This window comes from Protopterus annectens, chromosome 1.part2 (genome assembly GCF_019279795.1).
Source record: "Protopterus annectens isolate FY-2018-M chromosome 1.part2, PAN1.0, whole genome shotgun sequence".
Taxonomy (NCBI): Eukaryota; Metazoa; Chordata; order Ceratodontiformes; family Protopteridae; genus Protopterus; species Protopterus annectens.
The window spans coordinates 1,059,097,317-1,059,118,187 of record NC_056727.1 but is presented as its reverse complement, the minus strand read 5'-3'; positions in this window follow the sequence as shown (position 1 = coordinate 1,059,118,187).

The window sequence follows — 20,871 nt, the reverse complement described above, 5'->3', positions numbered from 1 at the left end:
CTACATTGATGGCATGATACAGGTATTCCCTGGTGTCAGTGGCATTTGTCCATACAGGGCATGTGTTTAAGGCATGGTATATCCTTTGTGGGTCACATTTGATGGCACCATAAGTGTTGCAGGTGTCCAGTGAAGGACATAGTGAAGGAACAAAGTCTGCATGTATGTGCTTATTGTACTGCTGGACAGGTTGCCATGCCCTCTGTAGTCCAATGCAATCAAACCATGGTTACTATATGTGGGCAATATGCAGGGTACTACCAACATAGCGGTTGTTGCCTAGACAAGTGTATTTGTGTATGAGACATGGTTTGAGAGTGTTCTCTGTGTAATACAAGGGTTGCTAACTTTGTTTGCCAGGCCTTGATATCAAATGTAGGGGGTATGGATTGCCAACCCAGCCTCTTGGCTATTTCACATCTGTTACCCTTGTAAGGTGGACATTGTGACATACAATAGGGCCACCATATAAGAAATTTGCAAAACCCACTCCACAATGAGCCCAGCTGTTACACACTCATAGCCACCTCCACACAGGATACGAATGACAAACACAGACACACACTTGCCATGTCTGGGATTAGAACTCTGACGTAACTAGTTTATTACACTACAGCATTACAAAGTTATAGGATGCATCATGGAGATTACTGGGCTACTCCTTTCCCAAAGGTGCATTTCACAGAGAATGACATCAGCAGCCTTGCCAAAGTAGTGCATTTGAATTTTAGTGAGTGTGACTAGCCTAAAAAAGCATTGCAACCTACACAGACACAGACACACACACACACAGTTACCATGTCTGGGATTAGAACTCCTACCTAACTTCACACTACAGCATTAAGCAGTTATAGGATGCACCACAGAGATTACTGGGCTACTCCTTTCCCAAAGGTGTATTTCACAGTGAATGACATAAGCAGCCTTACCAAAGTAGGGAATTTGAATTGTAGTGAGTGTGACTAGCCTAAACAACATTGCTCCCTACACAGACACACACACACACAGTTGCCATGTCTGGGATTAGAACTTCTACCTAACTACTTTATCATACTACAGCATTACACAGTTGTAGGATGCACCATGGAGATTACTGGGCTACACCTTTCCTAAAGGTGTACTTCACAGTGAATGACATCAACAGCCTTGCCAAAGTAGGGCATTTGAATTGTAGTGAGTTTGACTAGTCTAAAAAGCATTGCCCCCTACACAAACAGACACACACACACACACACACACACACACACACACACACACACACACACACACACACACACACACACACACAAACTTACCGTGTCTGGGATTAAAACTCCTACCTTGCTAGTTTATCACACTACAGCATTATGCAGTTATAGGATGTGCCACAGAGATTACTGGGCTACTACTTTCCCAAAGGTGTATTTCAAAGTGGATGACATCAGCAGGCTTGTCATACTAGGGCTATGGAGAGGGCAGTTTGTGTGCTTGGGCCATAACCCATTCATCTAGAGGTAGACACACCACATGCAGGCACATGCAGGTTTATAGTCCACAGGTATGTGGATACAACTGGTAGATGACTACTGCCTTGTACAGTCATGTTGCACAGCCAGCACTTCCACCACAGTCTGCAATGCTGACAGGTGCCCCTGGCTAATTTCTACAGTGAGTGTCATTTACCCATCATGTGGTTCTAGCCATTTAGCTGTGTGCTGGGTGGGACAGGCCTCATGATGGAAGGCTCTTTGTCACTTTCACTCTCTTCCACACATCTATGTATGTCTACTCTTGGCATATTATAGTGTGTTGTCCTTGGATATATGTTTGTATTCCTATCCAATGTGTGTGCAAAGCATGACTGGTGCATACTGAGGAGATTATGTACTAACATCTGCAACTGTCAGATATGTATGGTCCACTGTTGTTGGCAGACATGGGCTTCATTTGTTTAAGTGTATGAGCATGCCTAGTATAACCTTTCAGTATGTTGTTGTCTGCCATTGCCTTCATTTCTCTAAGTGTGTGAGTATGCACAGTATGCCCTTCTGTACTGAATGTGTGGATTCATTCCAGGTAGTTTGTACTCCAGTGCAGACCTTTTTCTACACCTACAGGTTGCAAACTGTTTCTGCAGGATATCTGTAGATCAGTTGGCAATATTAGTCAACATGTGCAAGGGATAGTGTGTACTGTAGGGGATTGTGTCTGTGCTGCTTTACTATATGGTACTGGTGTTAACAGAGATATTCAGCCATGTGTACTGTTATACACTGTGATGTTGTATGTCCTCAAGTACTGTCAGGTGGATATTCTTGCTCACAGTGATGTCCTGGAGAATACAGGGTGACTGCAGCTGTGTCCAGTATTGTGGTCAAATGCCTACATATTCATGGAAAGTTATGCCATTCTGTAGGGGGAGCTGCAGACATTTGCTGCTGGGTCTGCGTATCCAGTTCAGCACCTTGGTACAGTGCTGGCAGAGGATCCCATACTTGTACATCCATCGACGTGAGAGTATGGTCTTATCTTGCTGTGGCAATACCTCACAGCTGTACAAATTCAGACAGGTTACCCAGAGGCAGGGGTCATAAGTCAGGATATTACACCTATTGTGGTGTATGGGCAGGTTTGTAGCCACCCATTCTTGTCTTTGCAGTCAGGGATAGTATGTGCACACAGCTGTGAGTTGTACCTTGCACATTCTATGCTGCCCATGCTCCCATCCCCTCTATTATTCTATCCTCTTCCATACATTACGCATGCATTCTCTGATACTTTCCCTAAAGTTATCACCTCATCACAGCTGTGTTTTGGTGTTGGGCCACAGTTCATGCAGTGCAACATGATGGACATGTTACTGTGGTTTTCCCACATGGCCTTGCATATGGCTTATGTGGAGGGTGTTATGTTGTTATTTGGGTGTCCATGACATAACATACATTGGCAGTACGGGTGAGACACAGGCCTTTGGCAGAGGCCTGTAGACCATTTGGTGGTGATGCAGTCCAGATGTAGCAGGCCACTGCATTCTGTCCATCCTAAGTTCCAGACTGCCATACAGTATATTCCCCTGGGGTGACAGGGTAGGTGTGCTAGGTGTTCATGCCAATACTTTCTATCAGTATTGATCAGGTGGTGTGGATGCTGGCAGGGTGCTACTTACAGCTAGGGACACACCTGCATGGGAAATCTGCACTGCATGCTGCATTCTTTCACTATTGCCATACACAGGTGGGGGCCATATTGTACCCATTCCCAACAGCAGGGATACAACCAGAGAGGTACCTGTGGGTGGTGTTTGAGTGAGCTGGGTGCATGTGTGCTATGGACACTACTTGCATCTGACTCACAGATATGCATGGGGAATTCCAGTTATGCTGGCTTGTGCAGGGACATCAGTTGTTTCCCAATACATCAGTTCTATCACTTTTGTAATCTGCAAGTGTTCAGCCAGATGACATTGGTATTCTGTACTACAAGCTCAGATAATGTAATGCATGCCTGTATGTACAGTTCCAAGGGTGTGTCCATTTCATGGTTACACATTATATACTGTATGTCTGGGGTACTTTTCCCTGTGTACTGCTTTTATATCTAGCCCAACAGTCATGCCATGTCCATCTTTCAGATGTTGACACATATTACCACCATACATTTACAATGGCTTACTGCTAGCATGTGTTATACTGGGGGGAATTGTCTTTGGCATTGAAGTTGTGAGGACTTGGCCCTATCATTGGCAGTAGTGGGCAATGGCCACCAGGTCAAACCTCAACATGCATACATACTGACCACTCCCACACAATATGAAACACACATCAACCTAACACACACATACCTGCATATTGTACAAATGCTACAATCTATCCTCCTACATTGGCCACCTCTGGTCATCTGTGCTCCACTGGTATTATACCTACACATACATGTTACTACATGTCTACATTGGATTGGGGGGGCACACCTGCCTGTTACTACATTTCTACACTGGACTAGGGGGGAGCACACCTGACTGTTACAACATGCCTACACAGGATTTGGGGGAGCACACCTGACTGTTGCTGCATTGCTACACAGGATTGGGGGGGCACACCTGACTGTTACTACATTTCTACATAGGATTGGGGAGGGGCACACATGACTGTTTCTACATGTCTACACAGGATTGGGGGGCACACATGACTGTTTCTACATTTCTACATAGGATTGGGGGGGGGCACACCTGACACTTGTACATGTTTGCTATGACTATACTGGTATGTCAGGTACTCCATTTCATTCTGTTTTCTAACCTATCATGCTGACCAGAGGCATATCAGCGTACTACAGGTCTTAGGTTTGATTGACCTACATATTCGTTTCTGACTTTCTACCCTTCAGAACTAAGATCCCACTGCCTGACCTGATGTAGTCTGTCTGTGTAGGCCTGGGGGCAGGTTACCCATAGGCATTATTCAGAGGCCTTAGCACAGCCTTTGTTTGTGTTTGTCTACACCTGTCCTGCTGGCTGAGACTGTTGTTGGATATGTGAACCTCTCTGACTGGCATATGTGTGTCATATGGACACACATGTGGCCCAGCACATTTCCTGCAGTGAGTTTTGTCACCATGTGTAGTACTGGCTACTATGGTGATACCAGTATTTCCTACAGATCAATACCATAGATACAGGTAACAACACATACTAATCCATTTGGCAAGTGGTAAGGAGAGTGACTTGCCTTGTGGGTGTGCCAGTACTGAAGATGGTGCAGGAGGGATGCCTATGTCAGATGCACAAGGTTGAGCACAAGTAGTGTCATGTTTGGTATCTATTTTACTGTATGTGAGAGTCAAAGAGGTGTCATTCCCTAGGTCCCTCCTGTGTCAGTGCATGTGCTATGCGTTGCTTCTTTGCCAAGGCCAGGGCATACTGAGCATGCCTCCTTTTGCCTACTGGGGCAGGCTCAGGTTGTTCCTCCTCTGAGTCAGTCTGTGCAGGCCTTGGCAATGGTGGGGGGCTGTGTAGCTCTGCCCCGTGCTGTTCCTGCTGCAGCTGTTTCCGCAAGATCATATTGTGTAGCATGGCACATATGATGTCAATTTTAGTACATGTGGTTGGGGAGTACTGCAAAGCTCCACCAGATGTGTCCAGGCACTGGAACCATGATTTGAGCATCCCAAACACATGCTCTATTACAACTCTGGTCTGTGCGTGTGCCTCATTATGGAGTTCTTGTTCGGGTGTGTGTGCATTTCTGATGGGTGTCATCAGCCATGGCTCCAGTGCATAACCAGCATTCCCCACTAGGTGACCATAAGGGATGTCCCCACTGGCCGATCTCTGGTACAGCTGTGTCAGATGCCAGATGTGGGAATCGTAATAGCTTCCAGGGCAGCCAGCACACACATTCATTATAATGCCCTGGGCATCACACACAACCTGGCAGTTGATGGAGGGGAAGCCCTTGCGGTTGATGTAGACCCTACCCCGCCCACCAGGTGGTGCTTTGATGCATATGTGCATGCAGTCTATAGCACCCACTACCTCAGGGTATTCTGCTATTTGGTGGAAGAGATGCATATTGCTGGCCAATGCCTCACGGGTGTTGAGGAAATATACGTGCTCACTGGCATGTGCTGACATGGCATCCAGAAACTGGTGCAATACCCTGGATGCTGATGTCTGTGAGATCCCCATGATATCCCCAGTTGGCTTTGGAAGGTACCTGTAGCTAGTATTCTTAGGCCTACACATACCTTGATATCCACTGGGATGGGTTCCCCTCTGTTAGTTCAGTGTGTGAGGTGTGGCGGCACAGCTCAACAATTTGCTGTAGGAGGTCCCTGTCCACCCTATAGTGCTCCACTATCTGCAGCTCATGTAGCCCCTGCTAGGTTACCCTGTGTCTGTACACTCTTCCCAGTCTCCTCACTGTGGGTTAGTCAACAGCATTCTCATCCTCACCACCCTCAGCCTCTTCCACATGTTGTTGCATGATAGCTATTGCAGCCCCTATCATTTTTTTGCTTTTGTTTGTTAAAAATTCCCTGCTTGTATACACCAGTGGTGAAGAGTATGTGGGAAAAACCAGAAGGAAAGGTGTTTGCATAGTTTATAGTAGTGTTCTGGGCTGGGCTGGGCTGCTGCCTGTGTAATTGGCTGATTCTGATAGATTTCACCTGCCAGCTATGTTAGTTCTCCTTGATTACCTTCCTACTGCTGTTTTCCCTTACCTTCCTACTGCTGTTTTCCCTTCCCTTTGCCTTCTTGTTTAAGCCCGGGGTGCGCCGCGCAAACACAGTGCTCAAATGTGCACAGAGCTGCTATTTCCTGGTTTACTTTTGTATTTTCCTTTAAAACCCGGTGCACAGTGTGCACACCTGCTTACGCAATGTAAAGAGTGCTAGGCAGCCTCAGACACACCCCCTTGCTTAGCTCTGCTAAGCTAATGACAAACCCGGTCACAGGGCTCTAGTTCGCTTACAGTATGCCTGATATACACCCCTATGATGTCAGCTAACTCATAGGCTTGCACCAAGCTATTCCTGCTCTTACACTGTCGGGTGCTGACTAGCATGCAGGGGAAATCTGGGATTCAGTATCATTCCCCTCATTTGCATAGTATTGGCTGCTGATGCATAGTTACAGGTCCCACACTGAGCCTCCCCCCTTAGTAACCACTATTCACTGGTCATGTTGCCTTCTGGCTACCATTGAGTATAATGGCAAAATAGTGATTTTGGTTAGAATGCTTATTTTAGGGTTTAGTTTTTATTTTTCGCCAGATCCCATTTGCGTGCTGCTGCCCTAGGCTTAAACAGCCAAGATCAGCTAAAAAAAAATAAAAATTGATTTTTTTTTAATTTTGCAACTGTTTTCCTGCCAATGGCCATATATTTGGCCATTGGCATGCTTTCTACTTAATATCCACCATTTATTTGGGGCTGTCATGGCTCCGTTTTGCAGTTTGCAGAAATGTACTTGGTTATTGGCTGAGTACATTTCTGTAGATTACTCTAGTCCTGCAAGGCCAACTTCCAGCTTCCTGGATCTCAAATTCACCGCATTTGCATGGATTTCACCTGCAAATGGGGTAATTTGCATACAGGGGCCGAATCCATGCAGGACTAGTGCAGGAGCGCTTCTGCATGTCCCTACAGCTTATTCCTGGATCGCACGGCAGACAAATTGCCAGCTGGAGCTCCTGCACTAGTCCTGCACACTGTGCAGGGCTTGCTGAATCTGAGGGGAAAATATAACTTCTTAAAAAAATGAAAACATAAAAAATCTTGAAGAGTTTAAAAACAAAACAAAAATACACCCTTCTAGAAAATTCAACACATTTTTGTTGTATTCAAGCATGTTTTTCAGCAAAAATGTCACCAAAGTGACTTTCAAAAAGAGAAAATAGAAGGCCAACCAAAATATGATGAAATCAGGAAAACAGAGCAAAGTAAATAAAGAAAATAATAACTATACAACAAATCCAAGATGTATAACATACTGCTATGTCCACCACAATGGGATGGACGGTCAGCACTTTCAAAGCAGAGGAAAGGAAGCCCAGACCACCAACCCTTTATGGGTAGGTGAACCAGACCATGACATATCTAGATTCTGCCTCAAGCATCTGTGTTCCAAGAACTTGAAAACCACTTTCTCCAACCCAGGGTCTGTAAGCTGCTGCTCATGATTGGACTCAAATGTGAGTTTGGGTTAGCAGCTGCCTTACCTCACTCAAGCACATTTTGCAAGTCAAAGTGAGATAAGTGTGGCACCTGTAAGGAAGGGAGTGGAAGGGATGAGAATGTAGATTTGGGCAATTAGTAGAATAGGGATTTAGAGTTAGGGTTCAAGAGGGGAGAATTACAATTAGGGAGTGAGAAGTGAGTTTTAGAGTTAGGGAGGAACAAGAGAGCTTATAGGTTTAGGTAGCAGGATAGGAGCATTAGCATTATGGAGTGATCAAGAAATATAGGTTGACAGCGTCAAGGTTGGAGATTTAGGTTTAGAGTGTGATCAGGGACTTTAAGTTTAGGTTCTTTAAAGTAAGGGAGCTCGGACTTGGGTCAGGAACTAAGTGGGAGTTTTAGGATTACAGTTAGGGCTCTGGTTTTATAGGGTTGGGTGTTGGGATGGCTAAGTAGTTATGGGAGACATGGACTTGTTGGAATTACACCACTTGTTTTTTTTGAAAAAGGGACAGTGAGCAAGTGTGTCCCTAGCACATGAGCCATTGTTGCACATCCAGATATCCACTGAGGTGTCGGGAACCAGGATGTCAGCAAGTGGAAGTATGACAAGTGTGGCCATGGACAGAAGCTATTCTACATGACAATAAAGGAATGCTGGTATGAGGAGTGATTACTTGTGTTTATTGTCCATCATGTAATGTATTCCATATGACTGTTACACTGATATTTTAGAGTCTTCAATAACAGTCTCTGCCAGCATAATTGTTCTGTTCAGGCCACTGTTCAGAGTTACTAACCCTAAGCAAATGATTCTATGTAAAGTTTGAGTAAGCTAGGAATATTATATCCTGAACATATGAATTGTGCTTTTACAGCTGCATCTGGTGGAGGGAACTATTTATGTAGTTCTCTGAAATACATACATGCATTTATGTTATGATGTTGTATCCATGATTTTTATATACAAATATCAAAATTTAACTCAGTACAGCTGAACGATGCATCCTGGTGTTTCCTGCAGTTAAATCCTACTGACTCCTCTATGCATCAAATATTGCTTGTCCATTTTTGCATTAATAATTCCAACACCATGCTGCATACAAGGTACTGAAATAGTATCTTAAATTTTAAACAATGGCAGATATAACTGTATTGATATTTTACCGGTGTGTCATGCAAGTTAAGATATAGTATTGTTCTTTGTATAATATTTGTTTATATTGTCATAAATTTAATGTTTTTCTAAATAACTCAAAATAGTAGCACAGATAGAACTGCTTAGCCACATATGACAGGTCTCAGCTGGATGAACAAAATGTTGTTGACAGTATGTGTGTAACTTGAATGAGTGCTGAAATATTGAAAGGTATTTACAAAATATTACAAATGTAATAGTATTTTGTGTTTACTGTGACATGTAAAACCCAATTTAAGACCTAAAACTCAAAGAATATGAATTCTACAGCTATAACATAGTTTGCCATGTATGCAAGCCACAATGCTAGACAGGGTATGTGTTAATTATATAAGTAATGCCCTTTCCACATTATTGTACTTAGAGAATGGGCTTTATGTAAAATTGTTGTGTTTTACTAACTTCTACATATTTTTTATTACTATAATTTTTTAGTATATTTTTGATGCAAAATAGTTCCTCCACTTAATGTTTCAAACTTGTTGCAGTATATGTTAATGGTGTTGGAGGAAGGATTTTACATCTAAAATATAATATTTAAACAATGTGGAGGCATTTACTTTATTTTTTTGGTCCCTTACTTCTAAATCATTTGGGTGGCAGTCACTGGATTTTGAGATTACTAAATAATGACATACATTTCAGCTTCAGACTTTTATTTCAATTCATGCTGACATAAATCCTTTACTTAAGCAACTTTTTAATTTTATAAGAGCAATAATTAAATTTGTTTGTATTTTAGAGCCTTTGTTCCCCCTTTATTTTAGACTTTATCCAGATTTCCTCAGCTGAAAGGTGCAGAGTTACAGAAACCTCTTTACTGCCGCTGCTGTCAGTAGTCAACTCACTCACTCACTCACTCACTCACTCACTCACTCACTCACTCACTTACACACACACACACACACACACACACACACACACACACGCACATCTCTCTTCTTCAGAAAAATGTATGCTAATGAACATCCTGTTATTCTAACAAATTTCTAAATTTATTAGAACAATATTTAAAATCCATCCCTATTTTTAGCCCTTTGTTTCTTCATTACTTGTGGCTCTGTCCAGATTTCTTGTGCTGAGTGACCTAAAATATTAAAAGCTGTCCTGAAACATGCAGGAATAATGCACTTAAGGTATACAAGAGGTATACAAAACTGTTTTGTGATGCTGCCAGGGATCAGTCGATCACTGTCACTCTCCACTTTCTGTCTATCTCAGTCTCGCTCTCTCTCTCTGTCACACACACACACACACACACACACACACACACACACACACACACACACACACACACACACACACACACACACACTCTTTTTCTGATTCACTTATTTTCAATCATTTCTCTCTCTCTCACTTTTATATACACATACACTCTCACACACACACACACACACACACACACACACACACACACACACACACACACAGACATGTGTGTGCTTTTTATTTTACACTCACTAAACAGCAGAAACTCTGCTTAGTGTGTGTGTAAAATAGTAGCTCAACCGATCTTTCTCACACTCATACACTCTCATTCAAAGACAAACAGGTATCACAAAGACAAATAGGTATCACAAGGGATAAGAAACTAAGAGTAATGCTACTCACTGCCAGAAGTCTAAACCTCAAGATGCACGCACTCGAAACTCTCCTTAGCATGGAGAACATCGATATCTGTGCAGTAACAGAAACCTGGTTCAGGGCTCCCGAGAGCACCCCAGCACTACCAGGTTATACCTCATACCATGCTTTTCGGCCCCAAAACTTGGACCGAACCACAAAAGGAGGGGGAGTATCGATATTCATCAAAGATACCCACACCTCCAGGTTGGTGGCAAAGCACGAAGCATCAGAGACTATCCATGTGTAACTAACAGTGGGTAAAACTGCCTTCCAGTTTATAGCCTGCTACAGACCACCCTCCCAAACCCAGGAACCCCACTCGGCCTTTCTGAGAACACTGGAAAATATGAAGGTCTCTCCAAACACCATTATATTGGGCGACTTCAACTACCCAAACATAGACTGGGAGCATTACTCTAGCGCCAACACCCTAGCCCAAAGGTTCCTAGAATTTATAAACTCAAATGCTATGGAACAACTTGTTACCACTCCCACAAGAGGAGAAAACATACTGGACCTGATCATCATCAACATGGGGACTCTATGCTCCAGACCAGAAGTGCATCCCTCACTGGTAAGATCAGACCATAAACTAATCTCACTGGATATTCACATCCCGACCCCACACCCTGCCCAGAAAACCACAGTGAAAAACTTCTCTAAAGCAAATTTCACACTCCTCAAAACCGAGGTGGAATCCTTCAAAGCCCCTGGGCCTGTGGAAAATACGGCCCAGACCGCAGAATTCTTTATAAACGCATTCTATGAACACCTTCAGGAATGCATGGATCATGCGATCCCAAATAAAACCAAGACCCAATCCTCCAAAGGCAGACGTCCTGTCTGGTGGACCCCAGCCATAAACAAACTATACAATAGAAGGAGGAAGCTACTAAATGATAGAGCAAAATCCAAAAAGGGAAGGCATCACTGATCAGTATTAGCAAAAAACTACCGCACTCATAAAATTGTCTAAGGCCAGCTTCGAGAGAAAAATTGCACAGGACACTAAGGATAATCACAAGGCTTTCTTTAGTTATGTTAGGAACCTGGGTGGTAATTCCCAGATATGCTCAGAATTAGTCCAAAATGACAAAAAATACACTGAACCCACAGACATTGCCAACATCCTAGCTGACAGGTTCAGCACAAACTCCCCCTCCCACCAAAGGGCAAATATCTATCCCAGCAGAGTGCTGCCCCTCTGACATCTCAGATGCTCAGGTAAGAGCCGCCCTCTCCAAAGCAAAAAACACAGCATCATTGGGACCAGACGGTGTCCCGGGCTGCGTCCTACATGAACTCAAAGAAGAGCTAAACCCAAACATAAAACTACTGTTCAATCTCCGCCTTACTACAGGATATGTGCCCAAAGAGTGGCGTACAGCAACAGTGATCCCTCTCCATAAAGGTGGTGCCTCAACGGATCCTGGAAGCTATCGCCCCATAAACCTGACTAGCTTGGTCTGCAAAGCTATGGAAAGGATCATCATGGACCTCATAAATAAAGATATTGGGGACCTACAGACACTGGATCCTACCCAGTTTGGCTTTGTTAAGGGCAGATTCTGCCTCTTAAACCTGGTTGATTTCTTTGAAACAGTCACCAAGGCCATTGACGAAGGGAAGGTGGTCCACACAGCCTACCTGGACCTCTTAAAAGCCTTGATACAATACCCCACTCGGGCATTATAGATAAGCTCACCAGCTTAAATATAAACCCCTATGTCACTAGATGGATTGCAAACTGGCTCAAGGACAGAACCCACTTGGTTACAATTGCTGGAGCCATGTCAGACTCCAAACCAGTTACAAGTGGTGTCCCACAAGGCTCAGTCCTGGGACCTCTCTTGTTCGGTATATATTTCTCGGAGGTACAGGCCAACACGGAAGGACTGTGGATGACCAAGTTCACAGATGACTGCAAACTGGGCGCCATAATCGACTCTCCAGCCGACACAAGCATCCTCCAAAAGGGCCTCATAGAAACAGACAACTGGTGCCAGAGCCATGGCCTCAAGCTAAATGCCAAAAGTGTATAGTCATCCCCTTTGGCAAAAACAAAGTGCCCACAAATTACCACATAGGTGGTAATCCATTAAGTACAGAAGAAGTAATTAGGGACCTGGGGACCCAAGTTGATAGCAATCTCTCATTTGACAACCATGTGGCCAAAGTGGTTAGAAAAACATTTTATATAGCCCACCTAATCATGAAGGGATTCACATCTAGATCAGGAGGTCATCGTGTCTCTTTACTCATCCCTCATCAGGCCCATAATTGAGTACAATGTCCCTTTTGGGATGTACCTTACCAGACACCTGCAGCAACTGGAAAGACCCCAAAAGTACCTCACCAAGAGGATCAAAGGGCTCAAACAGATGCCATATGCTGCCCGGTTAAAGAAACTCCAGCTCTACTCAGTGGCATACCACCTGTTCAGAGGCGATCTGTGCCTGATGTATAAAGCCATGTCCAACCCGGAATTAATGGACATGCTGCACCTCAGAAAATCCAAATCCCATCGAGCTACGCACTCGAGAGACTTGAACCTCAGCACTGAAATAAATAGGACATGCTGGAGGGACAGATTCATAACCCAGAAGCTCCCTTCACTCTGGAATAAAATCCCAGTCCAGGTTAGGCAGAGTCCCTCACTGACTCTCTTCAAGAGGAATCTTGATGAGTGGATGGGAGATCGTAGGTTTACCCAGGGTATCACTTCTGTGTCACTATTAGACAGAGGCACAGTATACTAACCTCGAAAAAGGGCATAGCAAAATAAATTTAAAATGGGTGGCGAAAACCAGACACATTCTGGCTAGGCTTATAAATGCCCTAGGGCAGATAGCCTAGTATGAACCTATGAACCTATGAACACATATACACACATTTTTTTTACTTTAGTGCTTTTAAATTTTACAATTGCTAAACAGTATAAACTTTGCTTATTGAGTGTAAAATAATGGTAGCCATTCTGTTTTCTCAGTCCCAGTTCCATGGTGGATTGATATGCTGCCGTGAAATGGCAGACTCGTTTTTCAGCAGGCATTACTTTTACACTTATACCCTGCTTGAAAACACTTGTTCTCCAATCAGGGTACTGATGTACAGTAAGCCCATTCTCTAAGCTTCTTTAGTAACCCCTATGAAAAGTTTCATAGATTACGTAATTTGATTCTATTAAAAAGCTTAGGCACTGCCCATTGGAAGTTAAAGTGCAAATTTCCAGTGCTCCATTGAAGGGAATGTGTTAACTCATATATACATGAGTAATTTCTTCGTACAATGTATAACATCTTGTGTAATATTACACAAAACTGCTTAATAATTATCCTTACTTCCCTTCAGTATATGAGAATGTGGGAAGAAATGTAATATATATATATATATATATATATATATATATATATATATATATATATACATACATACATACACACTCATGACTAAGACATGCATTTCTGTACAGCTGGAGATACAGTGGTCATAAATCTGTATTCTTATCTGGCTTCTCTTTTGTCAAGAATTTGTTGTACATCTGCATCTTAGATCAGGTACAGGACAACCAATCAGAGATGTTCCTGTAATATGTTTTCTGGATGCATGAATCTGGCCTAGAGTCACAAATTTTAATACAATATATTTATTTCACTTTTTTCACTTTTTTGACTTGAATTTAATTAACTGCTCATTTTTTTTTCTATTAAAAAGCTTCAAAACTATTGCCTGTATGATTTAGAAGATCAAGCCATAAATTAAGTAACATCTGAATTATGATAGTTAATATATCATTAATGGATCATAAATGGTACTAGCTGACTAATAGTTCTAAAGTTCTTGATGTGTTCCTGCAAGGTTATGGCGTCTTTTGTTTGCTTGATAATAGGTAAAATGTTTTGTAATTATGAATGACCCATTTTTATGTAATATCTAGGATTACAGCTCTTTGTTGGTGACCTACAATCAAAGGATGCATCTGTATAACAAATAGCACTGAAGACTGTAAAACAGGATATGCAGTCATAATGAAATGTAAACTACATGTTGGGCTTAAATGGGGAATGAGCTAAAGGATAATACAATTTAAATTAACAATTACAGCATGAAATCATTCAGTCAAAAACATAAGTAGTTATTAAATAATCAAAATGTAACCTTTAAAAGTAGATGATAAAAGAAGTGATGGGGAGTAATGTCATAAATGACATCAATTGTGACCTAAAATATTAAAAGCTGTCCTGAAACATGCAGGAATGATGCACTTAACCCTTAAGGTTATCTCAAGCAGATCATTACAAATAGCAATATCCTTCTGTAAATCATTTAAAAAACCTCTCATAAACATGATGCTGATTTATGTTATTATGAAATTAAGCATGTAAGTAAATAGGACAGTATAAGTTTATTTCAAACAATTAGCAGATTAAGCTAAATAATTATTCTATGGAATCAGATTTTTTTCCAGCAACAAATGTTGGTTTCCTGTGGATTATTTGAAGATTAATAACACATGTAAATATCAGTAATCAATTTTTGTAAAGTATACTGTTAAGAGTTAACTAATATTCAACAGATTCTGATAATCTACCATTAAATTAACATCTATTTTACAACAAAAACAGGATATGCTTCTGATGCAGCATCTTTCAAGACTGCAATACACCCTTTCTGCACATAAGACAAAAAATAAGTACAAGTGCCTTGAAACCTTACTTTCATAATTATATGTGGGGTGGGAATCACACAGGGGAAATAAGAAGGGCTGTGCAACAAGTTGTTGCAATGCCAGATCAGTTACCCCCAAAAAATGCCCTAATACCAATGGACAGAGGCAGCTCCTAAGTACTTTATAACATCCATATGTACCCTAAAATTATCTATGTTGTAATCCTAGTTATTCTCATTAGGGGTAATATATAATTATCAACCAAGGGATGGGTAAGGCCATTCTCTAATCAAATGGAATAGGTTATTTTGAGCACAAAAAGGGAAAATGGCTAAGCTTAAAATGGCCCACAAGGACACCTACTCAAGTACTTAAAGAAAAAACTATGAGAAAAACAAACCTTTGTGCTGTCAAATATCTAGATCAGGTCTCTAAAGTACCCTGACTTTTTCCAGTTTCTTGCTTTGAATTATATTTTAGGCCAATTTAAAGACACTATTTCATTAGTTCATGGAGTATTACGAATCCCTTCCACAGACCTCTACTCCCTACACTTGTATTGGTGCTTTTGTGCTGTCAGTAATAAACAAAGTATGACAACTCCTCCCACTTCCACAGAGAGTCTCCATGCAGTTCTTTGGAATCCTAATGTTCCCACTCTTTTTTTCTTTGCATAAATTTGCTATATATAACTGTTGGTAGTGATTCCACCATGTGCCTTATATGTAGAATCATCTAATTTGGAACAAGGACGTAAGAAAGGAAAAAATAAATGCTAAAAACTCAGGCTGTACCGAGTTAATGAAAGATAGATGTCAGAATGAAATACCATGGTAAGTAAAGTTTCCTGTAATTTGAGCACAGTGTAACATTGTTTATTTATTAACTCCAAAGGTGAGTTTAATTTACCAACACACTCAGATGGAATTAAGTATAAGTCACTTGTCTGCAGTTTCCAGTTTAAAACACCAAGGGTTCTTTATCTTATACATGTATGTATATGTTGTTGTCTTTCATTTTTTCCCAGTTAAGGGTCACCACAGCGGAACTCCGGTCCGCTAATGATTGGCAGTAGATTTTTACATACCAAGTTGCCAGCCCTGACGCACAACCTTCAATGAAGGTACGCCCATTCACGCATGTCTCCACACAAAGACGCTCTAGCTAAGAATCAAATGGGACAACGTCTTACTGTGAGGCGACAATGCTACCGCAGCACCACCACCGCAGCATATTTATGTTGCTGTAATTCTGAGTTTACCTAGGAGTGTGCAGGAAAGAATGAGTTAGAAATGCATGTATTCTCAGCTTGTTAATTAGTATAACTATTAATTACTGGTGTCACATAGCACTGGAGTACTGGTCATCTGTGTTACTTTAAAGGTGATTTCTATAGTAGTATATTTTAGCCATGGAGGATTCTAATGAATAAATTGAGAAGCTTTAGATTGTGCAGTTGTGATTCCTAAATGAGTAATGTAATAAAATCTCCCTAACCTATGGGATTCACCAATACCTAGCACATTGCATTATGTAAAATAATTTGGTGAGTGGAGAATGTGAAGTGACAATTCACTGACACTTGTAAAGAAATGGTGCGGGTAAGAAAACAGTGTGGGGTTTATCACATGGCACTGACCACATAATGATATACAGCTGAATGTCAATATGCCAAAGAGAGTCAGTGTATATACAATGATAAAATCAAACATTGCAGCACAATTCAGAAATGTATAAAATTGTTGTGATGAGCCATGGTGGTCAGCTTTTATGAGCACCATCATTTTTCAGTATACAGAAATATTACTTGTGTTGAGAGGCTAGGAATAGCACCTGTTTTAGAGGGTCTGCATGTGCTAGTGTCCACCCTGGAAAACAGTTTTTATGATATTGCATGCCACTCCCCTTGGCATTGAAGAAGAGTCTGTCTGTGGGATTTACTCCAAGAACGGGACATAGTTGACTGCTGCCATGTTGTTAGAGACATTGCATGGAATCTAGTATACATGACCTACCTATTCAATGGATATGAAGATTTGTGAAGCATTTACAATTCTTTTTATAGGGACCATTCAATGTATCACAGGGAAAAAATTAGGAGTTTTATAAGGATTGTGACACCTTGTAAATCTTATGCCAGTTCCTTGACATGATCCTACTATGTGTAGAGGAACATTTCTGAGACAGAAGAAGAGAGAAGAACCACTGTGTAGGTATTCTATAGCACATTTCTCTGAGTTTGTGGCAGATATTAATGGCACCTACATTGCTATGGAGATCCACTTGCTTCACTTGGCATCTGACAAATGAACTGGAAGGGCCTCTACTTCTGCATCTGCTAGATGAGGTACAAGTGTGCATAATCTTATAACTTCCCATGATTCCCAGAATGGGCACACATGTGGCCTATATCAGTGTTTCATGCTGGGTGACTTTCAACAAGGAAATTTAGTTGGCAGATGCACAGAGTGACACCCCCAGAGTCCATAATAGTCCAGTCCAATGAATGTTGTTTGCCAATCACTCATAAGGATTTTTATATTGTTATGTGTTGCTGGTGATGCTGGATATACCTTGGAACCATGGCTGATGCACCTGATCCACAGTCCCCATATAATGATGGGGAAAACATATAACATAACATAACATAACACTGCCATAAACATGCAACATCATCAGCATGCATTTGTATTGCTGAAGGCCTGCTTCAAATGTTTGGATCTATCTGGTGGTGCATTCCGATATGCTTTACAGGTCAGCAGCAGAATTGCTGTAGTATGTAGTTGCATTGAGAACTGTTGCAACATTGGGAGAGTGTAGCACTACTTGACATATTGCAACATCAGCATAGGAGGAGGAGTCTAGTGAGGCAAAGATGTTAGAGGAACTGACTGCAGTGGGCCCTAATGGGTGTCAGAAATGGGTGCAATATATGATTTCACTGGCAAAGAGGGGGCACCTTACTGACAACTATAGACTGTGATGAGATGAGCACAGAATAAAGCTAATTAATGCACCCAGGTTAGGCATTATCATTTCCACATAAGGGATAATCTAGGCACATTTATCAATTAGACAGATGAGGTGGGGCACATAGAGAGGGGATGGAAGCACTCACAGGACAGGGATTACGTACTCCAGTGGCTGGGTGAAGCCTCCATGGGTGTAACACTGGCAGGGTGCAGTATGTGGCCCTTCAGTATCAGGACTTGAGGAAGGTTGCTCTTGTGATGGCATGCACATTGGGTGTGTATGCAGGGATGCTGTTGCATTCTGTCAGAATAATGGTGACAATGAGCACATAAAATGACATTATAGCAACACAAGAATAGACAGACATTGAAATGCTGTACCCAGAGTTACCTGCCTGGTGGGGTGTGCTCACAACGGACTTCAAACTATGTCGACTATGGCCATGCAAGTCTTCTTGGCAAGAGTTGGAGGCAGTCATGGACAGTGTGGACAGTGCAGCTATCTGTAATGGTGTACACCATCTGAATAAGTGTGAGATCCCGTATTGTACAGCATGACCATGGTGGTCAATTCCTACAACTGCATGGCCACAATTAGCTATCACCTGGGCCACCACTGTCCACATCAGGCAGGTCTGCTCCAGATACATGTATGTCGTGTAACTCCAGATACATGTATGTTGTGTAACTCTGCCTGAATTGCAGAATATCTTACAAATCTTGCATTGGCTGCATGTATTGATAAAGAAAATGCAGCCTGCTCAAAATCTCTAAGAAGATCTGAGTAATGGCTGTCTGTGCCTTGATTACTGACATGCACATCCGTTGATTAATACCCAGGATCACACTGAGATCACGGCATGTTCTGGAGCCATAGTAGCGAAAACTACAAACATAATGGTCTGTTATGCCATATGCACTCTCCTCATAGGCAGTGCATGGCCATCTGATGCTATCTGTGGTAGTGTTGATTGATCAGTGGGCTGGTATGGATGCCTCAAGCTTTACTGAACAAAGGGGCTTAGCATAATTATCTATGAATCACGTTAATAACACTGCATGCTGTCACCCTTCCTCCATACTGTAAGGGTCATTCCTACTTATTCCTGGACTGGGAATATCCTTATTGTGTGAGTGTCAGAGTAACAATGCTTTACTAATTTAATTTCACTTTGCATCATACTAATAACTATGACCATTATGTTACTATTAATGAGTATTGCACAGCCTGTCAACAAAATTCATTGGCTTTGAGGTCAAGTAGAGGTGTGCATCTGTGAAGTCTGGCCATGATAATGTCAACCTGAATCGCTTTTTTCACAGCACACATTGCTCTACTATTGAATAGAATCATCCTACTGTGCTGCCATTGATGCACACCATATGGTATCCATGTGCACCCAGGCTCACGCTTTAGCTCCTGAGTTTCATCTTTTGAATGCTCATGGTCACAGCAGCCTTAGACTCTATCAGAGCATCTGGCTGGTGCAGCAAAGAGTGGAAGATCTTTTTTAGACCTGCATATGTATATATATATATATATATATATATATATATATATATATATATATATATATATATATATATATATATAGATAGTAATAAAACCGAACAAAAGCACTCAGCAATCAGCTCCTGTCTCCAGTGTTTGTTTTCTGTAGCACCCCCCTTGGGGATGATTTTGTTTTTGAATTTTTTTCTGCATTTTAATATATATATATATATATATATATATATATATATATATATATATATATACATATATAGTATATATGGGTCTACTTCTAAAATTTGAACTTTTAAAACATCAACTTTCTTATGGTTGAGACCATAAGATCGAAGTTTTGAAACTTCAAAATTTATATAAACAAAAAAATAAAAACAAAAAAATATTTTTCTTTTTTCTACGTTTGCCCCATATCCCCCTGCTAATTAAATATACCAACTAAGAGATTGCACTACAGCAAGGAAAATGGTAAATATACCATTCTGTGCTGAATGGCAATCTCCATTTAAATGGTTCAAAGTTTCAAAACTTTGATCTTATGGTATCAATCATAAGAAAGTTGTCATTTTAAAAGTCTGAAATTTAGAATATATATATATATATATATATATATATATATATATATATATATATATAAAAAATATATATATATATATATATATATATATATATATATGTATATATATATATATATACTATGGTATATTTGAAAAGGGTAAGGTCGAACAGTTGCATCATCAAAAAATAATGTTGCATTTGAAAACAGCAGGAGACCGGAATGTCGAAAATGGGAAACACTGAAATGTGTGTTCGACATTTTTGACATTCCCATCTTCCACCCGTGTTACTCTCCTTATGTCTACTATTTAGCAAGGGGGCTATGTCCTCTTACACCCCCATGTGTGGACTGCACCCCCCACACCCCCTGCATTTTAAATATACCAACACTGAGATCACACTACAGTGAGGAAATGGCCTACTTCTCTGTTCTTCATTGAAGCACGACATTCTTCCACAGTCTCGGCACGTCAATTGCTGAAAGGTCGAGTGCACCATGCAACTCGAATGAAAGTGATCATCCACTTTTGGTTCAGTTTCCTGTCCCTCGCACCTTGTTTTGGGCATTTTGTTTGCGATCTTTTGCTGATATTGACCAGATGATATGCAGGAGTAGTCAGACCGTATATCTGGCAAGTTGGAGAGTCTTAAGTCAGATGTCAGAGCTGCTAATCAGGAAAGA